Raw genomic sequence first — 16,852 nt, forward strand, 5'->3', positions numbered from 1 at the left:
GAAAAGTGAAAGTGAAGTGGCTCAGTCGTGTCCAACTCTTAGCGATCCCATGGACTGCAGCCTACCAGGCTCCTCCGTCCATGGGATTTTCCAGGCGAGAGTACAAGAGTGGGTTGCCGTTGCCTTCTCTGGAAATCCTGTACTACCCAGCACCGAAACAGAATGCACATGCACATCATGGAGGAATCGCCCAGTGTAATGCTTAGCGAGAGAAACGGAACACAAAGAGAAAGTGCTGAACAATCCCAAATTTGTCAAGTTCAAAATCAGCAAACCTAAGTCTATGGTTATACAGGTCAGATAGTGGTTGCCTTTGGCTGGGGTATCAACCATCAGTGGGTATCAAGAGCCTGCTGGTGACAATAGAAAAGTAGTGTCTTGTGGGTAGTGGCAAAATTAACTTATATAAGTACTCACCTAGTGCAAACGTGAATTGCGTACTTTACTATATGTAAATATGCATGTATTATGCTTTAATTTTAAAAATATGTTATATCTATTTTTGTTAACTTTTGTTTAAAGATCCAGCGATGTGCTTGAATTCTGATTTATATGAGAAGCGTTCCTCAAGGTCAGGTTTCCCTTTTGGCTCAGCTGGTAAAGAATCCGCCTGCAATGAGGGAGACCTGGGTTCAATCCCTGGGTTGGGAAGATCCCCTGGAGAAGGGAAAGAAAACCCACCCCAATATTCTGGCCTGGAGAATTCCATGGACTGTATAGTCCATGGGGTCACAAAGAGTCAGACATGACCGAGCCACTTATAATGTGGTATATTACATTGAATGACTTTTGTGTATTGAATTACTCATGCTTTGAGGGGATAAATCCTACTTGGTCATGGTGTATATTACATTTTTATATGTTGCAGGATTTAGTCTGCTAGTATTTTGTTGAAGATTTTTGCCATCTATATTTACAAGAGATATCAGTCTGTAGTTTTCTTGTGATGTCTTTGTCTGGTTTTGGTATCAGGGTCATACTGCCTTCATAGAATGAGTCAGAAAGGATTCTTGGACCTCTACAGGCAGCATCTGATGGCAGGATGTCTCACGGGAAGTTCTCTACTCCCAGGCGTTGGTTCCTGGGCTTCCTGCCTCAGAAGTGCAGCAGTCAGCACCAGGGGAAAGTGACAGGGTTCCCCAAGGATGACTCTTCCAAGCCCATGTAGCTCTCAGCCTTCCTTGGCTACAAGGCTGGCAAGACCCATGTTGTGAGAAAGGTTGATAGACCAGGGTCCAGACTGCATAAGAAAGAAGTTGTGGAGCCTGTGACCGTAGTGGAGACTATGGCCTTTATGCCTGTGGGCACTGTGGGCTGCGTGGAAATGCTATGAGGCCTCCAGACCTTTGAGTCCATCTTTGCCGAGCATATCAGCAATGAGTGCAAAAGGCGTTTCTATTAGAACTGGCATTAAACATAAGACAAACACCTTCACCGAAAAGAAGTGACAGGATGTAGACAGCAAGAAGCAGCTGGACAGGAACTTCAGCCCACACCCAGATGTGCCTGCTTCCTCTATGCCAGAAGAAGGCCCACCTAATGGAGAGCCAGGTGAACAGAGGGACTGTGGCCAAAAAGTTGGACTGGGCCCATGAGGAACCAGAGCAGCAGGTCCTTGTGAACCAAACATTTGGGTAGGATGAGATGATTACTGTCACTGGGGCGACCAGGGGCGAACACTACAGAGGGATCCAGCCACTGGCATACCAAGAAGCCACCTTGTGAAACCCACCGAGAGCTTCACTGGGCTGCCTGTATTTCCATGTGACATCTTGCCCGGGTGGCCTTTCTGCGGCTTGGGCTGGGCAGAAAGGCTTCCATCTCTGTACAGAGATCAACAAGAAGATCTACAAGATTGGCCAGGGCTACCTCATGGGGAATGGCAAAATGATCAAGAACAACGCCCCTACTGATTACACCCCAAATCATCAGCCCTTCGGGTGGCTTTGTCCACTGTGGTAAAGTGACCAATGACTTTGTCATGCTCAAAGACTGTTCGGTAGGAACCAGGAAGACAGTACACACCCAGTGCAAGTCTTTGCTGATGCAAACTGAATGGCAGACCCTGGAGAAGATTAACTTCAAGTTTGTTGACACCACCTCCAAATTTGGCCATGGCTGCTTCCAGATTGTGGAAGAGAAGAAAGGGTTCATGGGACCACTTAAGAAGGACTGAGTTGCAGAGGAAGAAGAAGGGGCCTAGTATCAGAGTAGATTGTACAACTGGCAGAATCTCAATAAAGTTAATTTCCAGTGACAACAAAAGAAGAAAGTGTTCCCTCTTCTGTTTTTTAGAAGAGTTTGCAAAGGACTGATGTCAATTCTCCTTTAAATGTGTGGTAGAAATCATCAGGATATAATCTCCTTTACACACTTAAATGGTACGGTATTAACACAGTGCTATTTTAGCTTGTATTTCTTTGATAACTAGTAAGGTTAAACATCTTCCCATATGTTTGCTTGTTAATTATCTCTCTTGGTATGTATTGTTTGTTCATATCCTTTGCTCATTTTTATATTGAGGTCTCAATGTTTTTCTTATCAAGTTTAATGAGGCTTTTAGAATAGTTACCCTCAAAACATTATATTTTAATCCAGTAATTTTTCATCATCCAAAAATACTGTATTTTAGGCATAGGGAGGATAAGTCAGATTTTAGAAGCACTTCTACTTACAAGAATTTTCTCCTAATTTTATCCTGTTGGCAAATAAACTTTTCTGCATTTAATGGGGTCAGCAGGAGGTCACAAATCTAACTAAAAATGAATTGAGTTTTCTTGATGCCCAGGTCAATTTTAAAGAAAATTATTTTCTCGAATATTTATTTGTTTTCACTGTCAATCCAGGCATACACACACACACACACACACACACACACACACACACATATCAGACATACCCAATCCATAAGGTAATATCCTCCCTCTGAGTCCTTGCTGATGGTTCCATTTAGTGAGTCTGACTTGCTGAGTGCCATGCCTACATGCTTAGTTCAACACAACATCTAATTCAACTTCCCCCAACTTTTTTACCCAAGGGAAACATCAAAATGGAAAACAAGCCATTTAACCAGTATGTATCTTGAGAAATTCATTCAGCTCACCATTTTAATGAAAAGCTAATGAAGACAACTTGAGTCTTCTCCACGGACAAACATTTGATTAATAAGACCAGTTGGCATATGGTCTGCTTAGAGGATTTTAAACTAAAATGTCATTCCCTACAAGCCTATAACAATGCCTGGACAACCCTCATTAGAAAATGTATTATTTGTGATTAAATTTGGAAAAGACTTATTCCATATATGTTTTGTGTGGGTTATGTGTGTGAAGGTGGGTGAAGGTGAGTGGACTGTGGATGTGTGAGTTTAAATGAAAGAAAAGGAAATAAAACACATAGGTTTTTTTTCATTCCATAATTTTTTAAATAAAATTTTACTTTTCTAAACTTCTCACAATTTAGTATTCCAGAGAGGCATTTTTGCTAGCATGGAATAAGAACCAAATCACTCAAAGTCAGCCTCAATAAAGCAATTTAAACTACCTAGTATAGATTTTCCCTGGCTCTTTGCACTGCTGTTTATGTTTAGGAGATTTTTGTCTCCTAGTCTCTTGTCACTTTAGATGAGTACACACACAGTTATACAATGTTTTCTCATACCAAACCTATAGGAAAAATATACATGTTGACTACATGGAAGGTGTTTTAATCATTCTTGTGTTTTTCATTCTTCTTTGGTCTATTTCTCTTAATCATAAATTGATCCTATTTTGTACATTTTATTCCTTTAAGAAGTTGTTGTTTAGTCTCTTAAGTCTTGTTGGACTCTTTGCCACCATATAGGTTGCATCATGCCAGGCTCCCCTTGTCTTTCCTCTCTCGCAGAGTTTTTTCAGGTTCATATCAATGAATCAATGATGTTATCTAACCAGCTCATCCTCTGCCACTCCCTTCTCTTTTTGCCTTTAATCTTTCTCTGCAATACAGTCTTTTCTAATAGGTCAACTCTTTGCATCAGGTGACCAAAGTATTAGAGCTTCAGTATCAGTCCCTCCAATGAGTATTCAGGGTTTATTTCTTTTAGGATTAACTGGTTTGATCTCCTTGCAGGCCAAGGGACTCTTAAGAGTCTTCTCCAGAACCACAATACAAAAGCATCAGTTCTTCCAAGCTCAGCTTTCGTTATAGTCCAATTCTCACATCTGTTCATGACTAATGGAAAAAACCACAGCTTTGAGTGTATGAAACATTGTTGGCAAAAGTGATGTCTCTTGTTTTTAATACGTTGTCTTGGTTTGTCATAGCTTTTCTTCCAAGGAGCAAGTGTCTCTCAATTTCAAGGCTGCAGTCACTGTCCACAGTGATTTTGGAGCCCAAGAAAATAAAATCTGTCACTGTTTCCACTTTTCCCCCACTTATTTGCCATGAACTGATAGGACTGGATGCCATCATCTTCATTTTTTGGATGCTGAATTTCAAGCCAGCTTTTTCACTCTCTTCTTAGGTTCCTTTTCACTTCCTGCTGTTAGAGTATTATCATCTGCATATCTGACGTTGTTCATATTTCTCCTTGCAATCTTGATTCCAGCTTGTGCTTCACCCAGCCTGGCGTTTCGCGTGATGTACTCTGCATATAAGTTAAAAAAGCAGGGTGACAATATATAGCCTTGATGTACTCCTTTCCCAGTGTGTAACAAGTCTGCTGTTCCATGTCCAGTTCTAACTTCTTGACCCACTATAGGTTTCTCAGGAGGCAAGTGAGGTGGTCTGGTATTCCCATCTTTTGAAGAATTTTCCACAGTTTTTTTGTGATCCACACAGTGAAAGGCTTTAGTATAGTCAATGAAGCTGAAGTAGCTGTTTTTCTGGAACGCCCTTGCTTTCTCTATGATCCAACACATGTTGACAATTTGATCTCTGGTTCCTCTGCCTTTTCTAAACCCACCTTGCACATCTGGAAGTTCTCAATTCATGTCCTACTGAAGCCTCACTTGAAAGATTTTAAACAGGACATTGCTAGCATGTGTAATGCAATTTTACAGTAGTTTGACCATTCTTTGTTGTTGCCTTTCCTTGGTGTTGGAATGGAAAGTGACCTTTTACAGTCCTGTGGCCACTGCTGAGTTTTCCAAATTTGCTGAAATGTTGAGTGCAGCACTTGAACAGCATTATCTTTTAGAAATTTAAATAACTCAGCTGGAATTCCATCACCTCCACTAGCTTTGTTCACAGAAATGCTTCCTTAGGCCTACTTGACTTCATACTCCAGGATGTCTGGCTGTAGGTGAGAGACCACACCATTATGGTTATCTGAGTCTTTGAGACTTTTTATATATAGTCCTTCTGTGTGTTCTTGCCATTTCTTCTTAATCTCTTCTGCTTCTATTAGGTCCTTACCATTTCTGTCCTTTATCGAGCCCATACTTGCATGAAATGTTCCCTTGATGTCTCCAATTTTCTTGATATCTCTAGTCTTTCCCATTCTATTGTTTTGCTCTATTCTGTGCATTATTCATCGAAGAAGGTCTTCTTATCTCTACTTGTTACTCTCTGAAACTCTGCATTCAGTTGAGTATATCTTTCCTTTTCTCCCTTCTGTTTCACTTCTCTTCTTTTCTCAACTATTTGTAAAGCTTTCTCAGACAATCTCTTTGCCTTTTTGCCTTTATTTTTCTTTGGTGTGATTTTGTTCACTGTCTCCTGAACAATGTTACAAACCTCCATCCATAGTTCTTTAGACACTCTGTCTACGAGATCTAATCCCTTGAATCTATTCATCACCTCCACACATAATCATAAGTGATTTGATTTAGGTCATAGCTGAATGGCCTTGTGGTTTTCCCTACTTTCTTCAATTGAGCCTGAAGTTTCAATAAGGAGCTCATGAGCTCAGTCCCAATCAGCTCCAGTTTTTGCTGACTGTATAGAGCTTCTCCATCTTTGGCTGCAAAGAATATAATCAACCTGATTTCAGTATTGACTATTTGGTGATGGCCATGTATAGAATACTTTTATGTGTTGTTGGAAAAGCATGCTTATTATGACCAGTATGTTCTTTTAGTAAAATTCTGTTAGCCTTTGTCCTGCTTCATTTTGTACTCCAAGGCCAAACATCCTGTTACTCCAGGGATCTTTTGACTCCCTACTTTTGTGTTCCAATGATGAAAAGGACTTTTTTTTTTTTAATGCTAGTTCTAAAAGATCTTGTAGATCTTCATAGAATCATTTGACTTCAGCTTCTTTGTCTTTAGTGATTGGAGCATAGACTTGGATTACTGTGATGTTGATTGACTTGGAAATAAACTGACATCATTCTCTTTTGTTGACTCCATTTCTTCTAGGGATCCTTGCCCACAGTAGTATATATAAGGGTCATCTGAATTAAATTCATCCATTCCCATCCATTTTAGTTCATTGATTCCTGAAATGTCGATGTTCACTCTTGCCATCTCCTGCTTGACCATGTCCAATTCACCCTGATTCTTGGACCCAACATTCCAGATTCCTATGCAATATTGTTCTTTACAACATCAAACTTTACTTTCACCCCCAGACATATCCACAACTGAACATTGTTTCTGCTTTGGCCCAGCCACTTCATTCTTTCTGGAGCTATTCATAATTGCCCTCTGCTCTTCCCCAGTGGCACACTGGATACCTTCCAACCTAGGGAGCTCATCTTCCAGTGTCATATCTTTTTGCCTTTTCAAACTGTTCATGGGGTTCTCTCAGCAAGAATACAGGAGTGGTCAGCCACTTCCTCCCCAGAGGACCGTGTTTCCTCAGAACTGTTTACTATGACCGAGTCTAAGTTGTGTGGCCCTGCACGACATGGCTCATAGCTTCACTGAGTTATGCAAGTGCCGTTGCCACAACAAGGCTGTGATCCATGAAGGGGACTTTAAGAAATATCCCTACATATGTTTATGTGTAATTTAATAAAGTATAGGTATCTCTAGAAGCTTAATAGACAATGTATGCCTACATGATCCTTGTAAAATGTACTTAACCTCTCTGGGTCTGTTTTCCCCTCCCTAGTAGGATGATAGCACTTTCAAGATTGTTGAGAGATTCTACCAAACCTTTGCTCCAGCCATCTTAGCAGATGTAACAACAATAGAGGCCACTGAACATAAGGCAAATAAAAGGCAGCATGGGATCAAGGAACATCATCAAGGACCAAACCCTGTCCTCTCTGCTGCCCAGATGATTCAAAACCCTTGCCCTTTAACCAAAAAATCACCCTGAGTGAAAGGAAAGGAGAAAAGAGACAGAAAGGCCTTAAAGTTATGTAACTATGTTAAACCATGGGTAAGTAAGGAAACACTGGACTGACTGAGTCCACCATGAATTGCCCAGATTGACTTTTCTACACTAACCTGACATTGTGAGGCTCCTTCTTTGGAGACAAAAAAAATACCAGAAGCCTATTCTCTTCAATCACAGTTGGATATAGTTTGACAGAGTAGTTGGAAGATTTGGGGAGGAGGGTTAGAGGACTGTTTCTGTAAACTTTCTCCTTATTATATCCTTCATGGATACCCTATCCATTACTAGATCCTAAGCACTGACATAAACACTTAGACATAGCTGTCTTTTGAAGTAGACAAAAGTGTGAGTCACTGCTGGTGCTGGAGAAGACTCATGAGAGTCCCTTGGACTGAAAGAAGATCAAATCAGTCAATCTTAAAGGAAATCAACCCTTAATATTAATTGGAAGGACTGATACTGAAGTGGAAGCTCCAATATTTTGGCCACCTGATATGAAGAGCTGACTCATTGGAAAAGACCTTGATGCTGGGAAAGATTGAGGGCAAAAGAAGTGGGTAGCAGAGGATGGGATGGTTAGATAGCATCACCAACTCAATGGACATATATTTCAGCAAGCTCTAGGAGATAGTAGAGAACAGAGGAGCCTTGTGTGCTACAGTCCATGGGGTCCCAGAGTTGGACATGACTTAGCAACTGAAAACAACAACATCACTGGAAAACTTTTTTCCAACCTCAAGTCAGTCTTTATGTTTGACCTATTGCTAATGGAAATGTTCTAGGTAGAACAGGTAGTCCAGGAAAAATATACCCTTTGCACATCTTATTCACATAATCATCAAATTATGAAAGGATCTACAGTCCTGACTAAGTGTATCAACATTGCCAATAACTGTAACTAGGTCATCAGAACTTGAAATAGCTAACAAGCATTACCACTAGCAAGAGCCCATAGAGCAGAGGTCAAGAGTTAGATTTTCATACAAGTGAAAGGCTTGTGAAGCTTTAACATAGGAAACTGTTTACCAGCTCTTTCCATCCAGTGACGTGGATATGCTTTATTCATCTGGGGAGCACATCACACTGATACTGTGAAGCAAGCACTCCCTTCCTGTAGACAACTTTCTTACTGCCATTAGTGATGATGCTTCAGATAGGAGTCAACGTGGCACCTTCACATTATCTCTTTCTATAACTGTGAACCCCTCTCGGCATGTCAGGAGAGCAGGAAAGTGAAGAGCAAATGAAAACCTGGAAACAGGTTGGAAACAGAAGCACCCCATTTAATTGAACTGAAAAGTTCTTCCTAAGTTTGTGGCAAACTCACTTGGCAGCAAAGTGTGAGCTGATATACAACTGTTTAAAGACTATTTACCCTAGTTAGCATGAATATTCATTCATTTCTCTGCAGAAATAACAATGTGCTTGATTACGGGGCAAAGACCTGTTGGGAACATTATATTATACATCAGCATATTACGTAAGTTACATGCATTTGATTATCTTTCTGAAATTCAAGAATCTCTGAATTCTAAAATGTTTGTAGCCTCAAAGGTTTTATGTAAAAAAGAGTGAATTTGTACTTATTTTTCTGATTAGGTTATATAGAATTATTCTAGCCACTTTAATTTCATATGGTAATATACTTGGTCCATATTCCTGATTCTAGTTTCCTCATTTATATCCATGCCATAATATATCTCATCTTAACTGGAGTACTAGGTAGTTTATGATAGCTGAGCATATAACTTGAATATATGTATGTATACATATATAAAACCTATATGTTTATGTGACACAACTACACACAGAGAACTGCTTTGGGAACCACCTCAATTTTAGTAAACACAGGTATATAACTGATACTTTCATTCAACAACCTATTTCTCAGGAGCACTTTCAAAAAAGTGACACTTGATCTCATTTTGCGAGCAGCAAGTTCAGTGTTCTTTCCACAACTTCTTACTATCTAAAGTTTAAATCAAGTGTGCGGGCAGTGACAGAAGGACTATCACTGAAAAACCTGGTTTTAAAGAGGCTGTCTTCACAAGGGGAACTCGCAGATCTCTCTTCAAATTGCTGAATATCTTAAAGGAAGTTGATCATCACCCTGGGAATCAATTTATATGTAAACTCTTTCAAGAGCTTGTATGCGACATCGACAAATACAGAGAGCACTGCAAAGAGTTTCTTCTTGAAGATATTGCAAGAAGAGCTTAGGTTTCTATTTTTCAAAGAACTGTAACATGTATTCTCTGTATTTGGTTTTGTGTAATGAGGGTGATAATAATAGCCACCCCAAGAGTAGTTTTGAGGGTTAGATAACACATTAAATGCCACGCCCAGTGCATTCTACCTGGTACCACTGTGAGGTAGAACAGCTAGGATCACCGTCCTCAGTTTTCAGACAGGGTCCAGAAACCGTAGGTGGCTTGTCCAAAATCACATGATCAGGACACTGAAAAAGTGACACTTGATCTCATTTTGCAAGCAGCAAGTTCAGTGTTCTTTCCACAACTTCTTACTATCTAAAATAAATGAGGAAGACATGGCAACCCACTCCAATATTCTTGCCTGGAGAATTCCACGGACAGAGGAGCCTGGCAGGCTACAGTCCTTAGGATCACAAAGAGACAGACACAACTGAGGCAACTTAGCAAGCACGCATCTTTTATCATAACTTTTGCTAAGTGGAAATAGCTTTATTATTTTTACTGATTATTTAAACAGAACATGCTCATTGTATAAATAACTGCACAGATTGGAGAGATGAAAAGAAAAAAAATACAAAAAAATCACATCATCCAATCACCCAGAAATACCCATGTTTAATTAGAAGCATCATCTTTAAGACATTTTTCTATGCATAAACACATGTAAATACAATATAACAGGGTTTCCCTGGTGACTCAGTGGTAATGCAGGATATATGGGTTCGATCCCTGCTCCAGGAAGATCTCACATGCCATGGGGCAACTAAGCCCATGGGCCACAGCTACAGAGCCTGTGCCCTAGAGGCAGGGAGCCGCAGCTCCTGAAACCCACAGCCCCTAGAGCCCGTGTTCCACAACAAGAGAAACCACTGAAACGAGAAGCCTGCACGCGGCAGTGAGAGAGTAGTCCCTACTCGCCACAACTACAGAAAAGCCCACCTAGAAATGAAGGCACAGCACAGCCAAAAATGAATAAATGAAATTTAAACAAATAGCCACAGCTTCCCAAAAAAAACCCCAAACAAGCAATGTAATAACTAAAATAGGATAACACAGATCATTTTTATAGTGCCTTTTTTGTAAAATAAATTATAGACTTTACATATTAATAAATATGTTTTAGCTATAAATTGCAAAAAATTTACTAAAGTGCACAAAACTTACGGTTTTGCCGCTTAATTTATTTTTAAGACCCACAACTAGTAGAAAAGTCCATCTGGGCAATTCATGGTGGACTCTGTCAGTTCACTGTCTTCTTGGTTACTTATGGTTTGACATAGTCACAGCACTTTGGGACTTTTTTCTCTCTTTCTCAATCATTTCACCCATGGTGATTTTTCAGTTAATGGTCAAGGGCTATGAATCATCTGGGCAGCAGAAAGAACAAGGTTAGAACCTTAATGATGCTCTTCTGTCTTATGCTGCCTTTTATCTGCCCTTTAGGCAGCAGTTTTCATTCTTGCTATGTTTGGTAGGAGGGTTGGAATCATTCCCTGACAGCTGGCTGTCAGATTGTGTATTCTGCATCCACTTTATTCCAAACACAAGGTTCTCTGCAAGTCTGCCCACCAACCCATCTGCCTTAATCTGTTCAAACTAAATATACCATAGACTGCATGGCTTAAACAATAGACATTTCTTTTTAACGGAAGTTCTGGAAGCTGGGAAGTCCAAAATCAAGTTGTCAGCAGATTCAGTGTCTGTTAAGAGCCTACTTCTTGGTTTGTAGACAACTGTCTTCTCACTGTGTCCTCACATGGTAGAAGTGGCCAGGGAGCTTTCTGGAGCCTCCTTCATAAGGGCACTAACACCATTTATGAGGGCTCCACCCTCACTACCAAATCACCTCCCAAAAGCCACACCTCCTAACACTGTCACTCTTCAGGGTGAGGATTTCATAGATGAATTTTGAGGGGACACAAGCCCCCACTGTATGTCATCTTCTGAGCCCTCTCAGTCGCCTTCCCAATGCCAAACTGAGATTACCCTTGGGACTACCTGCTGAGACACCTAACACACTCATGGCTATTCCACTGCCAGGGTACCCCCAAGGATGTTCACATTCTTATGGTCAGAACTCATGAACATGATACTTTACATAGTAAAAGGGACTTCGCAGATGTGATTAAGTTAACGATCTTGGTATAGATTATATCAGATTATCTTGGTAGGCCCAACGTAAGACCCTTATTGAAAAGGGGAATACAAAGATCAGAAGCTGCAAAGGAGATAAAATAAACAGAGAGAGGGAGATGCTGGAAGATGCTACACTGCTGGCATTAGAAATGAGAAAAGGCTTATGAGCAAAGGAAATCTCTAGAAGCTAGAAGAGGCAAGGAATAGATTCTCCCCTAAAGCCTTCAGAAGAAACGTAGGTTTCACAACAACCTTGATTTTAACACACTGAGACTGATCTTGTGCTTCTGACCTCTAGAATTATGAGGTAATAAATTGTATTGTTTTAAGTCACCAAGCTTGTGGTAATTTGTCATAGCAACAATTTGAAACTAATATACATACTGAACATAGAGCTTCTTTAAAGGCTGTACCTAGAGAAGTAAAGCATAGGCACCCTCTTCACGGGTACGCCTTAATTGAAATTGGGTTCCTATTCTCCCACTCACCCCACTGTCAAAGCTTGGCAACACGAACGCAGAGAATTATATTCCTTTTCAGAGAACACTGATAGCAGCCAAGTTTGTTGCTCTGCTCTCTCTCTCTGAAAAATAAAGCTGCTTGTTTGCCCAGAAAGGAGAAAAACTCACTAGACAGTTACTCTTCCAAATCTATCACTTGTTTTAACACTTTAAGACTTCAACTTCTAATATGAACAACCAAACTTTTCAAACTAAACATCTTTCTCTCACAAAGTCCAGCTCTTTAAAGCCTAAGCTTTTTAAATTTGTTTAAAATTTCATTCACATATGTATGCATTGTTTAATTTGTTTTTTTCCTGAGCCAATAAATGCATTGATTCAGTGATAGGTAGAGAGAGAACCTGGGTTAATATCACCACAATTTATCTCTGTTCATATAAACCTCCATCAACAGTTACTATTGAAGTACAGTTGATTTACAATGTTGTGTTAATTACTACTGTTCAGCAAAGTGATTGAATTATATATATATATATATAATATATATATAAATATTATTTTTCATTATGGTTTATCATAGGATACTGAATATAGTTTGCTGTGTTATGCACTATGAATTTGACATTTATCCATTTTAATATATAAAAGCTTATATCTGCTGACCCCAACTTCCCACTCCATCCCTCCCCCAAACCCTTCCTGCTTGGCAATCACCAGTGTGTTCTCTATGTCTGTGATTCTGTTCCTGTTAACAAACGTAGGTTCATTTGTGTCATATTTTAGATGACACATATAAGCGATATCATATGGTATTTCTCTTTCTGCTTATTAATATAATATCTAATTGCACCCTTGTCGCTGCAAATAGCATTATTCTGTTCCACTGTATATGTATACAATGTATAATTCATCCATTCATCTGTCATCCACCAATATCTTTAATGATTATAAAATATTCTACTATATGGTGACTCCAGAATATATTTACCTAATTCCCTTTTGATGGACATTTTGATTGCCAAGTTTTTGCTAATATAGTATGGACACGGAGTGGAAGGGGAGGGTGGGACAGATTGGGAAATTAGCACTACCAGGCATAAAATAGATAGCTAGGGGGAACCTAGCTATAAAGAACAGGAAGCTCGCCTCAGTGCTCTGTGATGACCTAGAGGGATGGGATGGGGGTGGAGTGGGAAGGAGGTCAAAGAGGAAGGGGATGTATGTATACATAGAGCTGATTCACTTTGTTGTTCCAGAAACTAACACAGCATTGTAAAGCAATTATATGCCAATGAAAAATAAAGACCTATGTGATTCTAAGTTAAAAAAAATGCAGCAATGAATTTTGATCAGTTATGACATCATTTCTTTAAAAAAAAATCTTTAAGAACAGATTCTCTAGTTCAAAGTGTATGCACATTTTACACTACGAAACTTGTTACCAAATTGATTTTCTCTTATGCTGGAAGTAAAAATGAATTGTCCTTTTTGTTTTACCAGTTTTTCTTTTGTGTATAGTCAGTGTATGAGAGTCCCTTTTATCCACACTCTGTCCAATCAGAGGAGTTAGCAATTTTTCTTTATCCACAATGGATCAACAGTAATATCGAATTGGTATTTTACTTTGTATGTCTTTGACTATTGGATTAAATGTTACTGGTCATTTTTAAGAGCTTCCTGGGTAGCTCAAACTGTAAAGAATCTGCTTGCAATGCAGGAGGCCCGGGTTCGATCCCTGGGTTGGGAAGATCCCCTGGAGGAGGGCATGGCAACCCACTCCAGTATTCTTGCCTGGAGAATCCCCTGGACAGAAAAGTCTGGCAGGCTACAGTCCATGGGGTGGCAAAGACCTTCTCTAGATTCATCAGTCATATCCTCAGTCCATTTTTTTTTTTCACATTGCCTTCTTCATATAAGCTTTTTCATGCCATCACAACATTTTTCCCTATGCTTGTCACTTATCTTTTTTCTTTTATTTAATTTTATGGTTTCTCTGCCTCCATTAGATTGTCAAGTATGTCAATCATTTTTTTTAAGTGTTCTGATTTAGCTAGCACTCCTGCCTTTAATTTTAGTACTGTTGATGTTTTGCAGAATGTGATATCTGAATGTTTGGATTAAGCAGGAACATTTCAAAATAAAACCTTCTCCTTTTCTCCCCCCAAAGTATTTATTTATTTAATTGATATGGTTGCATTTAGGTCTCCAATCTTACTATTATTTTCTTTCTTTTTAACATACAATTTTATATTAGTGTTACTGCAATATTTTGTGATTTGATATCTTCATGTATTTATAAAATGATCCCCACATTACTGTCCAGTTACCATGTTACACTTGGAAACTTGTTACCAAGTGTAACAAGTTACAGTCTGGTTACCATTATAATACAGTTATTGCAATATTGTTGACTGTATTCCCTATGCTATATATTATATCCTCATGATTTATTTATTTTACAGTTGGAAGTTTGTCCCTGTTAATACCCCTCATCTATTTCACTCAGCCCTTTACCCTCCTCCCCTCTGGCAGTTTGCTCTCTATATCTGTGAGTCTGGTTCTGTTTTGATTTGAGTGTTCACTTGTTTTGCTTTTTAGATTCCACATAGAAGCGAAATCATATGGTATTTGTCTTTGTCTGACATCACACTTAGAATAATATCCTCTACGTCCACCCATGTTGTTGCAAATGACAAGACTTCATTCTTTTTTATGCTGAGTGAAATTATATATAATGGAATATTATTTATTTATTATATATAGCTCCACATATATGATGGAATGTTGCATATATATATATGGTTGCAGATGATATGATACTATATATATAAAATCCTAAAAACAACCCCAAAAAGTATTAGAACTAATAAATAAATTCAGCAAAGTTTCAGGATGGAAAATTACATACAGAAATCTGTTGCATTTCTATACACTAACAATGAATTATCAGAATGAAAAATTACGAAAACAATCCTATTTGTAATTGCATAAAAATAATAAAATACCCAGGGATAAATCTAAACAAGGGGGTAAAAGCTTATACTTAGAAAACCATAAGATACTGAAACAAGAAATTGAAAACAGCACAAATGGAAAGGCATAATGTGTTCATGGGTTGAAAGAATGAATTTTGTTAAAATGACCATACTCCCCAAAGCAATCTATAGATTTGATCAATATCTCTTAACTAATTGTTCATGGGTATGTACTTAATTTTCACTTTGTTACTCATGGTACACAAGCTTCTCTTGTTGCAGAGCACAGGCTCCAGGGGCCGTGGGTTTCAGAAGTTGTGGAGTGTGGACTCAGCAATTGTGGCACACGGGCTTAGTTGCCCTGCGGCGTCTGCAGTTTTCCTGGACCAGGGATCGAACTCACATCACCTACACTGGCAGGTTAATTCCCAATCACTGTGCCACCAGGGAAGTCCAATTTCCTAAGTCTGAACACATTGGAACAGCCTTGCATTTCTACTCTCTACTTTCCTATGTTTGAAAGTGAAGTCGCTCAGTCGTGTCCAACACTTTGTGACCCCATGGACTGTAGCATAGCAGGCTCCTAAGTCCATGGAATTTTCCAGGCAAGAGTACTGGAGTGGGTTGCCATTTCCTTCTCCAGGGGATCTTCCCAACCCGGGGATCGAACCCCGGTCTCCCACAATGCAGGCAGACGCTTTACCATCTGAGCCACCAGGGAAGCCTCCCTGTGTTTAATGTTGTTTTGTTTTATATTATTGGTTTGTGTATCCCTTAACTACTTATTGTGGGTGTAGATGATTTTGCTATTAATACTTTGTCTTCTAACTTTCCTACTAGCTTAATAAATGATTGGTCTACCACCTTTGCTATATGTTTGCCTTTACCAATGAGATTTTTTTTCTTCATAATTTACGTATTTCTCATTGCAGTCTTTTGTGCTTAGAGAAGTTCCTTTAACCTCTTGTCAATCCACTTTAATGGGCTGAATTCTTTTGTTTGTCTGTAAAATTTTCTCTCTTCCTTCGGATCTGAATGATAGACTTGCTGCGTACAGCATTCTTATTACAGTTTTTTATTTGTTTTTCTTTCATCTCTTTGAACATATTTTTTTTTTAATTTAAAAAGAATAATATTTTATTCCAATTATAATTTCATTTAAATATACACCACTGAATACTCTGAAATTCAGATGGGCTGATTTTTTTTTTTCATTTATTTTTATTAGTTGGAGGCTAATTACTTTCTTTGAACATATTTTGCCACTCTCTTCTTGCCTGCAAAGTTTCTGCTGAAAAGTTAGCTAATAGCTTTATGGGATTTCCACTGTATTGAAATAGTTGCTTTCCCCTGCTCCTTTTAAGATTCTCTCTTGATCTTTAACTTTGCCATTTTAATTAGAAAGTATCTCGGTGTGGGCCTCTTTGGCTTTCCTTTGTTTGGGACTCTCTGTGCTTCTTGGTCCTGGATGCCTCTTTCTTTTCCCAAGTTAGAAAATTTTTCAGCTATTATTTCTTCAGATAGAGTCTCTGACCCCTTCTCTTTCTTTTCTCTTTCTGGGGTCCTGTAATGTGAATGCTAGTATGCTTGATGTTGCTCCAGAGGTCTCCTGAACTAGCCTCAATTTAAAAACATTTTTTTTCTTTTTCTGTTCAACTTTGGTTATTTCCACCACTCTGTGCTCTAGTTCACTGACCCATTCCTTTGTATTACCTAATCTGCTGTTGATTTCTTCTAGTGTATTTTTTTACTTCAGTTATTGCAGTATTTCAATCTAGTTCTTAATGTTTTGAAACTC

General features: G+C 38.9%; 1 pseudogene; it reads left to right on the top strand.

The window, feature by feature from the left end:
- The first annotated feature begins 1,042 nt into the window (after positions 1–1,042).
- Positions 1,043–2,203, top strand: LOC133049582 (large ribosomal subunit protein uL3-like; annotated as a pseudogene).
- Positions 2,204–16,852: the final 14,649 nt, after the last annotated feature.

This window comes from Dama dama, chromosome 30 (genome assembly GCF_033118175.1).
Source record: "Dama dama isolate Ldn47 chromosome 30, ASM3311817v1, whole genome shotgun sequence".
In the NCBI taxonomy this organism is placed as follows: Eukaryota; Metazoa; Chordata; class Mammalia; order Artiodactyla; family Cervidae; genus Dama; species Dama dama.